This window comes from Callithrix jacchus, chromosome 14, assembly GCF_049354715.1.
Source record: "Callithrix jacchus isolate 240 chromosome 14, calJac240_pri, whole genome shotgun sequence".
In the NCBI taxonomy this organism is placed as follows: Eukaryota; Metazoa; Chordata; class Mammalia; order Primates; family Cebidae; genus Callithrix; species Callithrix jacchus.
The window spans coordinates 101,298,226-101,315,921 of record NC_133515.1 but is presented as its reverse complement, the minus strand read 5'-3'; the positions used below and the strand labels follow the sequence as shown (position 1 = coordinate 101,315,921).

At 34.3% G+C, this 17,696-nt stretch overlaps 1 long non-coding RNA gene across 1 annotated transcript in view; it reads right to left on the bottom strand.

Moving 5' to 3' along the window:
• LOC144579389 (uncharacterized) overlaps positions 1 to 17,696 on the bottom strand; it is a 64,366-nt gene that overhangs the window by 37,370 nt on the left and 9,300 nt on the right. The window contains exon 2 of the long non-coding RNA XR_013526820.1: positions 1,204 to 1,295. This is a non-coding gene — a long non-coding RNA (uncharacterized LOC144579389). The remainder of the gene's footprint in view (positions 1 to 1,203; positions 1,296 to 17,696) is intronic.

Here is a 17,696-nt window from a genome sequence, read left to right as displayed (position 1 = left end):
TGCACAGGTTACTTAGCCTCACTGAGTCCCAAATACATATTAATCAGTAGGGAAAATAGAATGGAATTGCTCAGAAAATGTAAGACAATAATCCATGTTAGGCTTCATGCAGGCCTGATATATAGTAAGTGATTACTAAATATAAGTTATTATAATAATAATAATCATCATCAACACTATCAGATATATTCAAACCTCATTATCCATATGTAATTTACTCAGCTTAGGTGAAAATTCCTATGTAGCTAGCGTTCTCATTTACATCTCTGGCATTTAACTCCTACTCTAATGGGGAGGATTCCTTGCTCCCCTGCATTCTGTCTACATTTTTTATCAGTAGTGATACAGTAATGAAAGCAGTTACTTTTACAATTTGTAGGCAACAAACAAAATATCCTTCATGATAAGATCTTTCTGTATGTATCGGCATTAGCCCCTAAGATAATAAAATATCTATTTCCAAGTGTTGTTTTGGCCACAGTCAGGAATTCTTTGCTAAGTCATCTCCATTGAATGTTCAGTTCTCTGGTAATTTCTGTTTGCCCTTCATTCTCTGCCTTTTCCCTCACCTATGTCATTATTTTCCTTTCTATTCTAGGAATAACATTTTTTTTCTACTTACTAATGCAGAATAACTTACCTTTCTCATACTCACTTTCTGATTAAAGCTATAGGCCCATTTTGCAGATCCAAACACATAAAAGACTCAATTGAATAAAACAGTAAGAGCAACTCTATTTTTCTTTAGTTGCTAACATTGCTTTCATGAAAAGAAAACTGTCTTAGCTGAGACTGCTATAACAAAATATCAGAGACTAGATGGATTAAGCTACAGATATTTATTTCTCACAGTTTAGATGTTCAAAAGTCCAACATCAAGACGCCGGGAGATTCGGCTCTTTGTGAGAGACTCTCTCTGGTTTGTAGAAGACGGCCTCTTTGCTATATGGTCACATAGCCTAGAAGGAGAGTGAGCGCTGTCCTCATCTTCATGTACTCTTTCTACTTTCATGACCTTGTTTAAACCTAATGACATCCCAAAAACCTTTTCTAATAACATTTCATGGTGGGGGTGTGGTTCAAATATGAATTTTAGGGTTATACTTTATACCAAAGTGTTATCCTTTTTGAAGGGCAATTAAATATTCTGAATAGCACTTATTAGCAGTATCCTAGATGTAGAACAAAATGAAGGTAACTTACCATTAAGCTATCCTGGTTATAGGAGGTACCTCAAAGTCAGCTCAGGCTCTGGGCTCTCCTGAGCCCTGGTTTTGCCTAATCTTTAGATTTCCCTGAAAGCCAAGCATAACATTAAATATGTTTTTTCTTTAAAAAGAGATTAAGAATATGCTAAATTAAAAAGCTGTAAATTGCCGTTGACATTTTTTCAGCTACTCTATAAAAATAAGGATATATTTGCATAAATGTATAATAGCTAAAACAAATGAATACTGATGTGTTTTAATAAACTCCACTGATACGATAGTTAATTTGTGCTCTGATTAGTAAAATTCCTTTTCCTTATGCTCAGGATATAATTATGTACATTTTCTGTAAGAATAATTTTAGCAAATCTATTAGCACCCATTAGTAAATAATAAAGTCTTAATTTGTAGATTATTGTCCCCAAAATAGTTCACAAGTAAAATGATTTCTAGATATAAAATGTTTAACCTAGTAAAGCAAGCTCTATAATAAGCTCAAAGCACAACCACCTCTTCCAGAGAACCAACTTAATATCTTCACTGATCAAGGAACATTAATTAAAAACCTGCTAAGGTCTGGAAACAATTATAGGCATTGTAACTTGGTGATTAAGAATAAAGATATGGGCCAGGCGTGGTGGCTCACATCTGTAATCCCAGCACTTTGGGAGGCCGAGGCGGGTGGATCACGAGGTCAAGAGATCGAGACCATCCTGGTCAACATGGTGAAACCCCGTCTCTACTAAAAATACAAAAAATTAGCTGCGCACGGTGGCGGTGGCGCGTGCCTGTAATCCCAGCTACTCAGGAAGCTGAGGCAGGAGAACTGCCTGAACCCAGGAGGAGGAGGTTGTGATGAGCCGAGATCGCGCCATTGCACTCCAGCCTGGGTAACAAGAGTGAAAACTCCATCTCAAAAAAAAAAAAAAAAAAAAAAAAAAGAAAGAAAGAATAAAGACACTAGGCCGGCTGCATTGGCTCACACCTGTGATCCCAGCACTTTGGGAGGCTGAGGCGGGTGGATCACAAAGTCAGAAGTATGAGAGCAAACTGGCCAACAGGGTGAAACCCCATCTCTACTAAAAATACAAAAATTAGCCAGCGTGGTGGCAGGCAGCTGTAATCCCTGCTACTCGGGAAGCCGAGGCAGGAGAATCGCTTGAAACCGGAAGGCAGAGATTGCAGTGAGCTAAGATTGCACCACTGCACTCCAGCCTGGGCAACAAAAGCAAAATTCCATCTCAAAAATAAAACAAAAACAAAAATAAAGACAATAGCAGCAGACTGCCTGGGTTTGAATTATGTGTCCTAAATTTTCCAGATTGTGAGATCTTGAGGAATTTACCTAACTTCTCTGTCCAGTTTCTTAACCATAACATAGTGATGATGATAATAATAATATATATTTATATTGTTGTTATGGGAGCAGAAGTAGTCAATGTAATTTATGTTTATAAATACATTTTTAATTATTAATTATGATTCAGTAGTGAAGAAAAAGAAAGATACCTATTTTCACCAAGCTTACACTCTACAGAAAAGACAGAGTAATGAGGTCATCAAATAGAACATTTGCAATAGTAATAAATGCTGTGCTAAGAATTACACAGCCATATAGAAGGGAGGGAATGGTCGTATACTTTTGACTCTCACTAGACGAGACTTCTCTGGGAAGGTGACATTTAAGCTAAAATCTTAATGACAATAATGCCAGTATGAGATTAAATACTATTCTGTAAAAATGTGAAGATTTGGCAGGGTTTAAGGTGGAAAGAAGAGAGAGAAAAATGAGGCTATGAACTGATACCATATATAAAAATTACTCGAGTTTTTATGTGGAAATTATAGGGAGGCAATTATAGAAGCATGGGTGGATTAGACAAAGGTGGTACCATCAGAGATCAGCCAAGTAGTTAATTTTGAGATATATTTTGCAGTTTCATTGGATATACTTTGTAGAAGACTCCTATAACCTTTTGTTAATATTGAACATCTTCTATAAGTACAAGATATAAAACAAATAAATAACATTGGAAACAGAAATATTCATGAGCCCTAAATGAACCAAGTATTTTCATATATTCTATTCATTTAAATGTGTTAACAATATTATGATCAGGTCAATTTTCCATGCAATGAAAATTTTAAAGGGAAAAAAGTATTTCATACAACTAAACCTGTACTGAAAAAAATGTGACAATAATCACTAAGATAATTCTTGAAAATAATAACGAGATTATATGCATCTTTTATCCAGTTTCTCTCAATGGTTACATTTTACATAACTGTGGTGAACTATCACAACCTGGAATTTGATCTCAAAACACCGTGTGTATGTAGTTATATGTATTTTAATCACAGGTCTAATTGTATGAAACCAGCACTGCAATGAAAATATAGCAATATTTCATCACCACAAAGAACCCCTTCATGCTAGATAAATCTCTGTACACTTCCCTGCTAGCACTGTTTCAGCTGAGTCCCACAACTTTTAATAGGTTGTGTTTTAAATTGCGTTATGTTCGATGTACTTTTAAAAAATGTTGATTTAGTGTTGGTCCAGGATGCTATAACAATGCCATAGACTCTTAGATAGCTTTATTTGCTACAGTTCTGGAGGCTGGAAGTTCACGATCCGAGTGTCATGTGGTCAGATTCTGGTGAGGGCCCTCTTTTGGGTTGTAGATTGCTGACTTTTCTGTATGTCTTCACATGGCAGAAAGAGCCTGAGCTAGCTCTTGGATCCTTTCTTATAAAAGACCCCACTCTCATGACATAATTCTCTCCCAAAGACTCTATCTCCTAATATTATCACATTAGGGGATAGATTTTAAGGCATGAATTTGGGGGAACGCATTCAGTCCAGAATATTTCTTGAGTCTTCTACTGTGACCCATAGGTTATTTTGAAAGTGGCTTGTTTAGTTCCAAGTATTTGAACATTTTTTTTTCTGTTCACTTTGAGTTACTGATTCCTAGATAGATCCCATTGTGCTCAGAGAACACTCCCTAAACGATTTCTACTATTCTAAATTTGTTGAGATTTTATGACAGATTGTCATCTGTCTTGGTGTGCATTCTAGGGGAGTGGTGCTTGAAAAACGTGTATTCTACTATTAAACAATGTCAAAATATCAACTGTAATAAACAAGAAAAACAATCCTACTCTCTTATTTAAGGGTCCCCTTTATTCCATCTCAACGGTCCCTTCCCTGAAGGGGAAAGAAATGCAGTTCACAAGAGATCATTAAAAAACTAAAACAAGACAAAATAAAACAAAAACTACCCCCTGCCAATTTGCAAACTACTATTTCTTTTGTTTTCCCAATCTTATTTGTTCTTCTTTATAATAAAAAATTTCAAAGCAATGATTAAGTCATTGTAAATCTCTAAGCTTATTTCTGTAGACAATGGTCTGCTTTCCTACTTCCCCTTCACTTTGCCTATGTTTAGGTTTACTTTCTATGATTGTCCATCAACAATTAGGCACGAACCATTCTGGACTTCCCCATTCCCTCACATTCAAGTGGTAAAGCTGCTGTTTACAAAGTTGCAAACCAGAAAGTGCTAAACTGATACAGTACATTTGCATGCATTCACTTGGGGGAAAAAAAACAACACTACGTAAAAGAAGACAGGTGAGGCATCTTGGGAAGTGATGTGAGAAGAATTATTCTTTTAAAAATGTTTTGTCTATATATAGTGTGCACACCATCACTCACAGCTTGTCTTCTCTAAATGTGAGTTCTGACATCCTGTTGTTTGCTGTGCCACTTAATTACAGTGAAGAATGAAGAGATTTTAAAGCCATACTGTCACAGATAATAGTCTGAATAATTAAAGTAATAGGAGAGTTGGTTTTCCTTATGCACAATCCATTTGGTCTTCGAGCACCATTGTTTAGATTTTTCCACAAAATGATTAACTTCATTAGAATTTACTGCTGCATTATTTTAGAAGCCTGACTTTACCATTGTGTTCAGCACGAGAGCAATATGAAGAATTAGCCTTTGTGAATTCCCTGGAAATAACATATCAAGACATACAGTTGTAGCTTTATGCTTCTTCTGACCTTCTCTTTACCCTCTTCATTGGGATTGGGGTGAGCAATTTATTAGTCTGAAGAAGCAATATTCAGTTGATAATACATTCACTGAACAATTATGATATACCGGATATATTTTTGAAAGGGCCATACATAGTTTCATACAGGTGGATAGATCTAGGCTGGAGATGAGATGTAAGCAAAAATTATTTTTACTGTCGTACTTAACAAGAGAGAACAAAAGCATAGAAATCCAAAAGTGGATGGCATTGAGAGATGGATGAAGGCAAGCATTGTTAAGATTAAGAAAGGCTCATTGGTGCTAAGCCAAAAGGGTAGTTTGGGGTCATATTAGGAAGAGTTCTTAAAGTTCTTAATGTCAAATAAGAATATGCAATTTATCCTGAGAACTCAGGACCAGAGAAGGTTTGAGTAGGAATGCAGCATCAAGCAAGTAATATTAGAAAGATTAAAAAAGGTTAAAGAAGATAAAATTCTAAAGTATGTACTTGATACATGAGGATATATAATAGTTAATTTCAGGTCTTTCAGTGATGAATTATTCATGCTTAACATGACATGTTTAATATTGTTGAGGCAGTAGATTTATATATGGAAACTTTCCCAGAATAAAATCAAATGACTAGAAGTGATGTCACCGTACTCAACTTAGTTTCTTCATTCTAAAAAGTATGCCTGCCCTGCCTTCCTCATAGGGTGGCAGTCAGGAACAAAATGGGATGTTGACTGTTGAACCCGTGAAAGGAAACCAGTGTCACCTACTGATCACACAAACCAAAGTTCCTGCTTAACACAGTGAAGAGCCCACTTGGGAAAGAAAGGATAAGGATAGAACATTTGTTTTGAAAGTAAGGTTTTAGGTGGGACTGTTAATAGGAGGGCCTGATTGGAATTAAGCAAAATTTCTGATAAAATAACTTAGGATTAATGCATACAATGAAGCATGATTTGAAAGTGGATATTGTATAATAAATAGTCATTTTATAAATCCAGTTTAATAATCTATTTTTTTTCTAAAAAGAAAACCTCTGAAACAAATAATATAGTTACTTCTAACATCATCTTCCTGAGAAAGAATTTCCTAAAACAGAAATGCCATACTCAAGCAAAAACAGTTGTAAACTGATTTTTCTTTTTGTTTTCTTTTTCCTTCTTTTCTTAGTAGCCAAGCTTGATTACTAAGCTGTGTGGTTTCAGTTTCTACTGAGTACAGTCAGAAAGGGTTGTATTAGATAAATCAAGGTGATTCCTCCAGGTTTCCTTGAGCCTTTAAAAGACATGGATGTGGTTTCAGACCTCCTAAGGAAGCACTGGGTGTGACTACGTTACCTCAAACATGACTTCCCTGTTCATAATAGGTTGAAACAGTAATTGGCCAGGACCAGAGAGAGCTTGCAGTTTTTGATGTATGGCCTGATGCTTAAAGGAGAGCTAAATAACTTTATTGCTCTGAAATATAAAATGAGGAAATTGAAAGAAAAAGATATTTAGAAGTGGGGTCAAATTATTTTTAGGAATATCTTGAAACAGATTCTGGGTAAAGGGCATCTCATTGTTAAGTCAAACATCTGGCAAGAAATGTAATGAGGGAGCAGAAATTATGAGAAAGCCACCGAGTAGAAGTAAAATAGAAAAATGAGAGCAGATACAGAGAGAACCAGAGATGCCATGAGATGGAGAACACTGACCTAATTAAAGAGAAAATACTCAGCTCATTAGAGAAAGAAGAGCATGTTTAGTTTGAAGGGCGTTTTCCTCCTTGGCTCATCTGTCAAAGAATGGCAGTGCCCTCTGTTCACAGTAGACAAGACTTAATTCTCTTTCCTTTTCCCTCTCTCTTCATAAAGTCCTTTTTGCCATATAGTATAATATAGAAGAATATGCCTCTTCATATTCACAGATTCCAGGGATTGTGTAGAGCACCTCTGGGACATCATTTTAGAAAATCTGGGCCACAGAGTTGGTGTTAAAAGCCATTTAGTTTTGTTACTTCTTCCTAATCACATTGAAGATGTAGCCCCCTGCAAGTCAAATGGCAAAAGATATAATAGATATAATCTGAACAAATGAACATTTTTGAAGTTTTAATACCATTGTCCCAAATTAGTCTTAATTAAGACAGCTAAGAAATATGAGAGAATAAAACTATACTGGATGTCTACCCTCTGCAGAAAACAAGTATAACATATGACATACTACAAAAAACTAAATGCTGAAAGGACATGTGAATGGACAAAAGTAGACAAATTCTGGTGGAGAATGCATCACAACCTCACTTGGAAAAAGTGAGACAAAGAGCGATACCTGTAAAATCTCATATCCACCACTCATAATCTTGGGCTAATGGCAGTGCATGTAGCTTGGACAGTAATGGCTGTATTGCAGGTGGAAAACCTATACTCTTTCTGGCCAAAGGAGGTAGGAGTGGGAAGGTAGGAAGCTGTGAACATTACAGAGAGTGGAAGAATAACAGAATAGAAAGAACCAGAGAAGTGATTCCCAAAACTGGTTTGCTAACATTTCTGACTGGTTCCTGAGCCACATATACATGGAAAATGCTCAAAGCAGTTGAACTAAATATATTACTTTATGAAAGAGCTTCTACTCATGAAGCAGAGTTTCCAGTGCACGTTCTCCCAAATTATCATCATCATTATCGCCGTCTGATAAAATTAAGGAAAGAGTAATCATGAGAGAAAAATGAAAAAATTCAGAAAGTTCTGGAGATGAATCAAAATTACAGAAATCCTAGGAGTCAAGTTTTTAAAATGTTGTAGCCCGTGGCTGGGAGCAGTGGCTCATGCCTGCAATCCCAGCACTTTGGGAAGCAGAGGCAGGTGGATCACCTGAGGTCAGGAGTTCAAGACCAGTATGGCCAACATGGTGAAACTCTGTAGTCACAGCTACTAGGGAAGCTGAGGCTGGAGAATTGCTTGAACCTAGGAGGTGGAGGTTGGAGTGGGCTGAGATGGTGCCACTGCACTCCAGCCTGGGTGACAGAGCAAGACTCTGACTCAAAAATAAATACGTTAATTAATTAAAATGAAATAAAATAAAAAAGCTGTAGCCAAACCCAAATATGTAAACAGAGATTGTCAGAATTCACAGAAATTACTGTCAACAAGAAATGTACTTTAATATTGAGAATAGTAAGTGGAAAGTAAATTAATAGAGTAAGATATCTGCAAATTAACTAAACATTAAGAAGGATGCAGTGGAAAACATGAAATTTAATAACCCTCCAGCCAGAGAAAGAAATATGACAATAAAAAAGAGAAGACCAAATTATTACTATCTGAAATAAACAAGGTATCATAGAAGATAATATGTGAAAGATATGCACAAGTTCATGCAAATGAAACTGACAATTAGATGCAACAGATAATTGATTGAAAGAAACAAGTTACTGAAACTGATTTAAGAAAAAATTAAAAGCCTGAATACATCTATATCAATTTAAAACAATGGAATCCATAATTTAAAATCTTCTGCAAAGAAAACTCCAATCTCAAATGGCTTCACTGTTGAATTCTATCTACATTTAAGAAAAAGATGAAACAAATTTTCCTCAAGCTCTTTCTCAAAATAAGGAGAAAATACTTACAATTTCATTTTATGCAACTAGCGCTAATATCAATCAAAAGCTGGATAAAGTCATAATAACAGCAACAAGAACAAAGAAAATTGCAGACCAATATCCCTTTAAGCTATGAGGCAAAAATTCTTAGTAATATATTAAATAATTAATTCAATAATATTTACAAATGGTAATGCACAAAGAACAAGTGAAGTTTATGCTAGGAAAGCAAGGTGTTTTAAAGCAACACAACACCCTCAATTTAAAAAGAGAAAGTGTTGTGAAAATACTTTACAAAAATAAAGTAGATAAATGGTGAACATGAACTAATTGACATTTAGAGAACACATCATTGATAAACAGAAAAATATACACTGTTTTTAAGTGCACATGAAATATATACTGAGGTCAATTATATTTTGTTATATAACAAGTCTCAATAAATTAAAAATATTCAAACCATACAATAAATGTTTTCTGAATACAATGATCAACTTAGAAATCGATAGATATATATCTGGAAAATCTACAAATATTAGAAATCCAGCTAATGCACTTCTAAATAAAAACAAGAAATCAACAACAAATCAAAATGAAAGTAGAAAGTGTTTTGATTAAAATGTGAACCAAAGCTAAACCATTGCTTAGAATAAACTCATATCAATAAACACATATAAAAGAAAAAAAAATGTCAATTTTGTGAATTTTCTTTCACCTCAATAAACTAGAAATATAAGTATATTAAAAGCAAATATAAGAAATGACAAAGATTAAGAATTATCAAAATAGAAAAACAAAAATAAAGAGGGAAAATCAATAAATCAAAAACTTATTTGAAAATATTAAAAAGGTAAAACACTATCTAGAAGTGATTGTTAAACAATAAAACACAAATAATAACAGAAGAATATTTGTATATTAAACTATACACTTCTAAATGTCACATGGTCCAAGAGGAAATCACAAGAGAAAAAAATATTTTTAATTAAGTGAAAATTAGTATAATATATCAAAAATTTTGGAAGCTGCTTAAGCTTTGGTTTGAAAAGAACCTATACTATTAAATACATTAGAAAAGGAGAATGGTCTTAAGTGGATAATCTGAACTTCTACCTTATGAAACTAAGTCAAGAAATAACAAAATAAACATGAAGCAATCCAAAAGAAGAAAATAGTGAAGATAAGTACAAAAACTAGTAAAATTAAATGTAAAAAAGTATAAATTAATACATAGCAAAGCTTTTTCCCTGAAAAAAGTAAAAGATAGCAATAACAATGACACCACCACCACCACCACCAATAAACCTTTAGCTAGGCTGTCAAGGAAAAGAGAAGAGACAAATGACCAACATTAGAAATGATAGAGGGGAGGTTACTATAGATTCCACAAATATGAAAAAAAAGTTAAAGAACTATTAGCTGTATGTGTATTTTGACACCTTAGACAGAATGGAAAAAAAAATTCTCAAAAGACACACACCATGAAAGCTTACTTAGAAAAAAACTGTAATATCTGAAGAGTCTCTATTTAATAAAGAAATGTGATTATTACTTTTTAATAACTTGAGGAGATCTCCAATTCCAAAGGCTTCAATGATTACTTTTAGCAAATAAGGCAAAAGTTATATCAATTCCACACAAATTCTTTGAGAGTATAATGGAAAAAAGGATAAAATATAAAAAGACAATAATGTGCCATGACTAAGCTGTGTGTATTCTTATAAAGCAAGGTTGATTCAGCACTCAAAGTTAAATCAGTGTAATTCACCATATAAATAGACTAAAGAAAGAGAAGCTGTATAATCATTTCCATCAATGCAGAAAAATGCAATGTACACTTATGTTAAAACATCTTAGCAAACTTAAATAGAAGGGAATTTCTTCAACCTGGTAAAGGACATCTATATCAAATGTTTAGTTCAAATGATGAAAAACTGAATGCTTTTCTCTTAAAATGAAAAGCAATGTAAGAATGTTTGCTCTCACCACTCTTGTTAGCACTGTATCTGAGATACAAACTATTGGCTTGGTTGAAGAGCAGAGCAACCTTTCATGTATTTCTGGTAAGTAAGCAAAAGTAGTCCCACCACTTGTAAAGGTAAATAGTCTGACTCAGTAATTCCATCTCTGAGTGTTTTCTTGACAGAAACGAAAACTATGTCCACACAAAGATGTGCAAGTAAATACAAATGACAGCATTGTTTGCAAAACACAAACCAGGGAGCAAGTCCAATTCATATCAACTGGTAAGTATGTGAACCACTTGTATATCTGTACTATCAAATACTATTCAGCAATTTCAAAAAATACCACAGCTTTGGTGCACAATAGCACATATGAATTATGTCAAACATATTAAGCATAGAAAAATAAGTAAAACACAAAACTACATATTTTATGATACCATTTATTAGAATACCTAGAAACAGCAAAACTCTAATAAATCAGAAAAGTGGTTTCCTGGAGCTCGCATGAGATGTGGAATTGATTTCAAAGAAGCAGACATTTAAGGGTAAGAAAACTTTTCTAATCTGATATCTGTTATTTCTTAATGAGTGCACAGAGTTGCTTAATTCATCAAACTTTACACTTAGAATCAGTGGATTTCACTATATATAAATAATTCCTTAGTTGATAAAAACAGGTATGAATGAAAAAGTGAATTTTAGTACTCCTCAGATTTTTATTACCTCCCTAAATTCTTTTATTCACTTTTTTAGTTCAAGACATTCTGGTCTTACATACTAATACCAAACTCTTTTGAGAACCAACTCTTTCCAAAAACAATAAACTCTCCATAAAGTTATGTGATATGTCACATTTCCCTGATACAAACTACTCTTTACTTCCCTAAACACACATACATCCCTAGCATTCTTTGCTGATATTTTTCAACAGTGTTAAAAAATCTCCTACAGTTTTATGTATTCAAATTATATACATTCTTAAGAACTAATTCAAATATGATCTTTTCTGAGAAATCTTTCCACATTCCCATAATACTTTCATAAAGTATGTATTACGTTTACCTGGGATTATGGATACTTGTCTATGTACACATGAAATCTCTACAAGAAGTATCCAAATCTGTGTCATCTCTTCCATGTCTTTAGTTTTTAAAATAGATCTTACATAAAGAAAATGTTTAGTAAATATTTTGGTAGTGAATGATTGATTGAAGGAGTGAATATCAATGTTAAATTGCCTCTATTAGTTTATAAAGGTAGATCAGGGTCCTAGAAGAATGGCACAAATGTAAGACAAATTTGATATTGCTCTTGAATGAAAAAATTCATGGTCCCTTAGCATTTTAAGGACTGGGAAAAATGGAGTCAAAGAGAATACAGGCCAGAGAGAATAATGTAAGGGGGTCATAGATGGCAGAGAGTAGAAAAACTCAGATTCTGTTCCCCAGGTAGCTGGTGAATTATTAAACTTTCTCTCTGGTCATATTTCCCTATTATTATTTGGGAATCATGATTCTCATTTTGCATCTCCCCATGATGATATCAAACTTTGTGTTTCTGTGTCTATGTAACTTCTACTTAAAATAGGCATTGGCCCATGATCCTTCCTCTCAGCATACTTCAACTTTCCACAATTTCCTGCATAGGCAAACAGCACTGCTGTAAGCAACACTGACTTTTCTCAAGTGATGACACTTAATTAACCACCCTAGACCCTAACCCAGCCCCTCGATTCTGTTTGCCTGGTCATTTCATTACCTCCGCATTACTTTATCCAATTTTTCATGTCAGAAACTGTGGTGTGCTTGTTATAACACCTGTTAGTTTGCTTTTCCAAGCTTTGAACTCACTTGAGATGCATCATGAATTAACTTACTATCTCCGGCTCTGAGATAAACTGCAGTAAGATTGTGATTTGAGTGAACTATATCTTTTGGGATGTATAAGGGACCAAGATGACAGAACAGAAGCATTAGGCCTCAACTTAATTAGTTCCACATCAGTGTCTAGAATTTTTACCTCCTAATACTGGCAACAATTATGCTGAAAACAACTGGCAAGGGTAATATTAGATTTGTGAATTAAGGGTGTATTTAATAAAGATGTGTCACCTCCTTGATTACTTATTAATTTTTCTTTAAGGTCTAAGACATATATGTACAAAGATAAATAAAAATTCATGTCCAAGTGTTCAACTCTGTTAACTAATTAATATTAATAATTTCTAAAAGTGAGAGAGATTGAAAAATATGAATAAACCCACAATTTTCCTAAGATCCCAAATAAACAGCATATGTGGTTATCATTATCTATAAGATACAAATTGGCTAATCCTGTGGTCCATTTCCTTTTGAAACACTTATGTTGAAGAGAATAAAATCGGCCTCAGTTTGTAATTTTTCAGTGAAGCTCAGAAGCTATTCAAAATTGTATTCTGCTTTGAAAATGCAACTAACATTTTTGTCTGTCAGTCCTTACTCTGAAATTCCATTAAAATTATGTTTGTCTTTCCCTTGGATTTATGAGACCCTGATTACTAATGAACAAATATAGAGGCATCTTTAAAAGCCTGAAAAAAGTAAAGTATCTTTTATTTATTTATATTATACTTTAAGTTCTGGGGTACATGTGCAGATCTTGCAGGATTGTTACACAGGTATACACATGCCATGGTGGATTGCTGCCTCCATCCCCTCTTCACCTACATTAGGTATTCTCCTAATGTTATCCTTCCCCAAACTCCACACCCCCTGCTATCGCTCTCCTAGCTTCCCACCCCGCAACAGAACCCAGTTTGTGATGTTCCCCTCCCTGTGTCCATGTGTTCTCATTGTTCAACACCCACTTATGAGTAAGATCATGTGTTGTTTGGTTTTCTGTTCTTGTGTCAGTTTGCTGAGAATGATGGTTTCCAGTTTCATCCATGTCCCTGCAAAGGACATGAACTCATCCTTTATACAGCTGCATAGTATTCCATGGTGTATATATGTCACATTTTCTTTATTTAGTCTATTGTTAATGGGCGTTTGGGTTGGTTCCAAGTCTTTGCTATTGTAAATAGTGTTGCAATAAGCATATGTGTGCATGTGTCTTTATAATAGAACAACTTATAATCCTTTGAGTATATACCCAGTAATTGGATTCCTGGGTCAAATGTTATTTCTATTTCTAGATCCTTGAGGAATTGCCACACTGTCTTCCACAATGGTTCCACTAATTTACGTTCCCACCAACAGTGTAAAAGCATTCCTATTTCTCCACATCCTCTCTAGCATCTGTTGTCTCCAGATTTTTTAATGATCGCCATTCTAACTGGTGTGAGATGGTATCTCAATGTGGTTTTGATTTGCATCTCTCTAATGACCAGTGATGATGAGCATTGTTTCATGTTTGTTGGCCTCATGTATGTCTTCTTTAGAAAAGTGCCTGTTCATATCCTTCACCCACATTTTGATGGGGTCATTTGGTTTTTTTTCTTGTAAATCTGTTTTAGTTTTTGTAGATTCTGGATATTAGCCCTTTGTCAGATGGGTAGCATACAAAAATTTTTCTCCCATTCTGTTGGTTGGAAGTTCACTCTAATGATTATTTCTTTTGCTGTGCAGAAGCGCTGGAGTTTAATTAGATCCCATTTGTCTAGTTTGGCTTTTGTTGTCATTGCTTTTCATGTTTTAGTCATGTGTATATTTTATTTTTTAAGAAGGAAATCTAGTGCTGGGTGTGGTGGCTCACACCTGTAATCCCAGCACTTTGAGAGGTGGAGGCGAGGGGATCAAGAGGTCAGGAGATCGAGAGCATCCTGGCCAACATGGTGAAATGCCATCTCTACTAAAAATACAAAAAATTAGCTCAGTATGGTGGCACATCCCTATAATCCCAGATACTCAGAAGGCTGAGACATGAGAATTGCTTGAACTCAGGAGGCAGAAGTTGCAGTGAGCAGATATCACACCACTGCACTCCAGCTTGGTGACAGAGCCAGACTCCATCTCAAAAATTATTGATTGTATATCAAAAAAGATAATAGGGAGAGATAATCCATCCAGACTATTCACTCTCCCTCAAAATATTCTCTTTCCTTCTTCCATGTTCTTTAAGTGTATTCCTACTCAAGCCTTGACTGTCATTTAAATATTACTTGTTTCAAAAAAAAATCTTTCCTGAAACTTGAATTGAATTAGTTGTCCACCACTAATTCATCCCTGAACAATTCCAGTACTGGTATTTCTCATGCTATGTTCTAATGATAGCTTAATTGCCTAGACCCTCAAATGAATTTCAAGTTCACTGAAAATAATGTGATGTATTTATCATTCTATCACTGGTTAATAGACCCTGGATTAGTGTATAGCTCATTCCAATTTTATGATGTTAAAAATTGAGGAAAAAAAACACATAGTCGAAAGAGCCTCAGACTTAGTTAAGTGCTCTGCTGTCACCTAAAATTCTTAAAAATTTTCTCTGAACTTGTTTTTTATAAGTGAAGTCAATGAGACAATGAAGCATGAAAAAGAGAGAATGAAATATGCTCAGCAGGTATATCTGCCACAGTTTCTTGCTGGCTTAATTGCATAGTGTATTTAATATCCCATGCACATAAAACTCCTGTGGATGCACAATACATGAGAGTTCAGTGATACTCAAAGCAAGTACAAGGAGAGGGTGGAAGCAGGGGTGCTGCTGAGAGTCTGAACTTTCCAGAAAGAAGACTGTGGTATTCTCAAAAAGACAAGTAACCAAAGAAGCCACTCATATCCTTTCTAACGCATGCTATTCCACTGTAGTGGTCAACATTGAAAATAATGATAAAAGAGAAACAGAAAGGACCACAAAGATAGATCAATAGAGTTCTTTGGTTTTTCAGTCCTTTTGTATACTGATGAATAGGTAGAGCATGTTGCTAGATGGTGTGCATAGCACATAGTGTAACATTTGAGTTTTGCATATTTTTTTACAGTTCTTGTAAGAACAAAATACATATACACTTATGTGCTACCAAATACAAATTGTGCAATTTGATTATTCAATGTATAAGTTAAGTGACATTGCATTTGCATTTAAAACTAGAATTATGTTATATAAAGATAATAGCTGAGGTCAGTCACACAAGATGCCCCATGCCTATGTGATTGACCGTCAATTATAACCCTGTGCCTGGACCTTCCTGTGCTCTGTTTTACCTTCTCTAATTTAATCTAGATCCTTTCAATGTAATAAATCATAACTATGAATATACAATCTTTACTGAGTTCTATGAGTCTTTCTAGAAAATTATCCAAATAAGGGTAGTGATGGAGATCACTGACACATAGGCTTTGATCTCTTAATTACAAGTGGGAGCACCATATTTAATATTCCCAATAAGAACACAGTTAATGGAGTATGTACTTTCCCCAAGGTGAAATCAAATTATTGTCCTAGAAAGGAGAAGATTGTTGATAAAATACATAATTCATGTATATATATAGATCTTTATATAGAATATTAATCCCTTATCACTTATGTGATTGGCAAATAGTTTCTTCTGTTTCATGAGTTGCTTTTTCATTCTGTGATCGTTGGGGTACAAAAGTTTTAAATATTGACATAGTCTACCTAATCTATTTTTTTTCTTTTTTTCTTCTTTCATCTTCTTAGAGTTGGAGATAATAAGTTCTGTTGCCTCTGCGTTTGTTGTCATATCCGAAGAGTCATTGCTAAATCCAGTACTGGAAGATTTTATTCCATATTTTCTTCTTCTAAGAGTTTTATAACTTTAGCTCTTAAATTTAGGCATTTAATTTTGAGTTAATTTTTGTAAGGTAAGACTTCAACTTTTTTTTTTTGCATGTGGATTTTCAGTATCCCCATACATGTTGATACTGATTTAGACTCATTAAGTTGACTTAGTAAATCTCCTAATAATTATGAGCTACAGTATGAACCATTCTATGAAAATATGAATAGAAATGGTTTTAAACAGAATAATTACAAAAGCTTACCTATTGCTTTTAAATATTGATTTTAATTGGTTAACATTGTATACAATACATACATTTTTTACTCATCACTTTCAACCTAAGTCTTGTTCCTGCCAAACAGCTTCAATTTCTAGATTAACTGATATTTCATACCTATGTTCATGTTACTTGTTTCTATGTCCTCCTTACTTGAAGTCTCCTTTGTGCTTCAATAATTCACATTTCAAATTGAGTTTAGATGCCTTGTTTGGAAAAAGCATACTCTTTTCTTTCTCAATAGCTCCCACTTCTACATCATAGTTATGTACAGAGCCTACAAACTCTAAGATACCTTGTGTTTACCCCTATGATACATGTGAATACATTGCATTGAAAATGTCCATGTCTACACATCTACACTTCCAGTGTTTTCTTTTATCTCTGAATCTTCAGACTTTCCTCTTCCAGACATAGAAGTGGTGCTCAGCACTTTTGTGTTGAATGAACTATTGAATACATGCAGTAATCTGCAGCCCATCCTGATGATGTTCCCCAGAAAATGTTGATTATATATGATCTTGGCATTGAAATTTATCTGAATATATCCAATGTATAATATTTAAAAATTTGAAAACCAGTCCAGTGATAATTTCTAACATATCTATAAATGTAATTATATGTCAAGCAACAGCAAAAGTAAATCTATCCAAAATATTTTCCAAACAAATTTCACAACTAAAGACCGAGCATTGTACATAAAACAAACACAGGATTTTGAAATGTGGAGAGAAGAAAGAAAATTAGCTAGGGATTGCAGGACCCAATTAATAAAATGGTGGTGAGTTCTCTGAGTTTTCTTTCTAATTCATATACCTAACTTTGAAGCTCAAGAAGTCAGTAATTCCAAAACACTAACAACAGACATAAGAAAAAAGGTAGA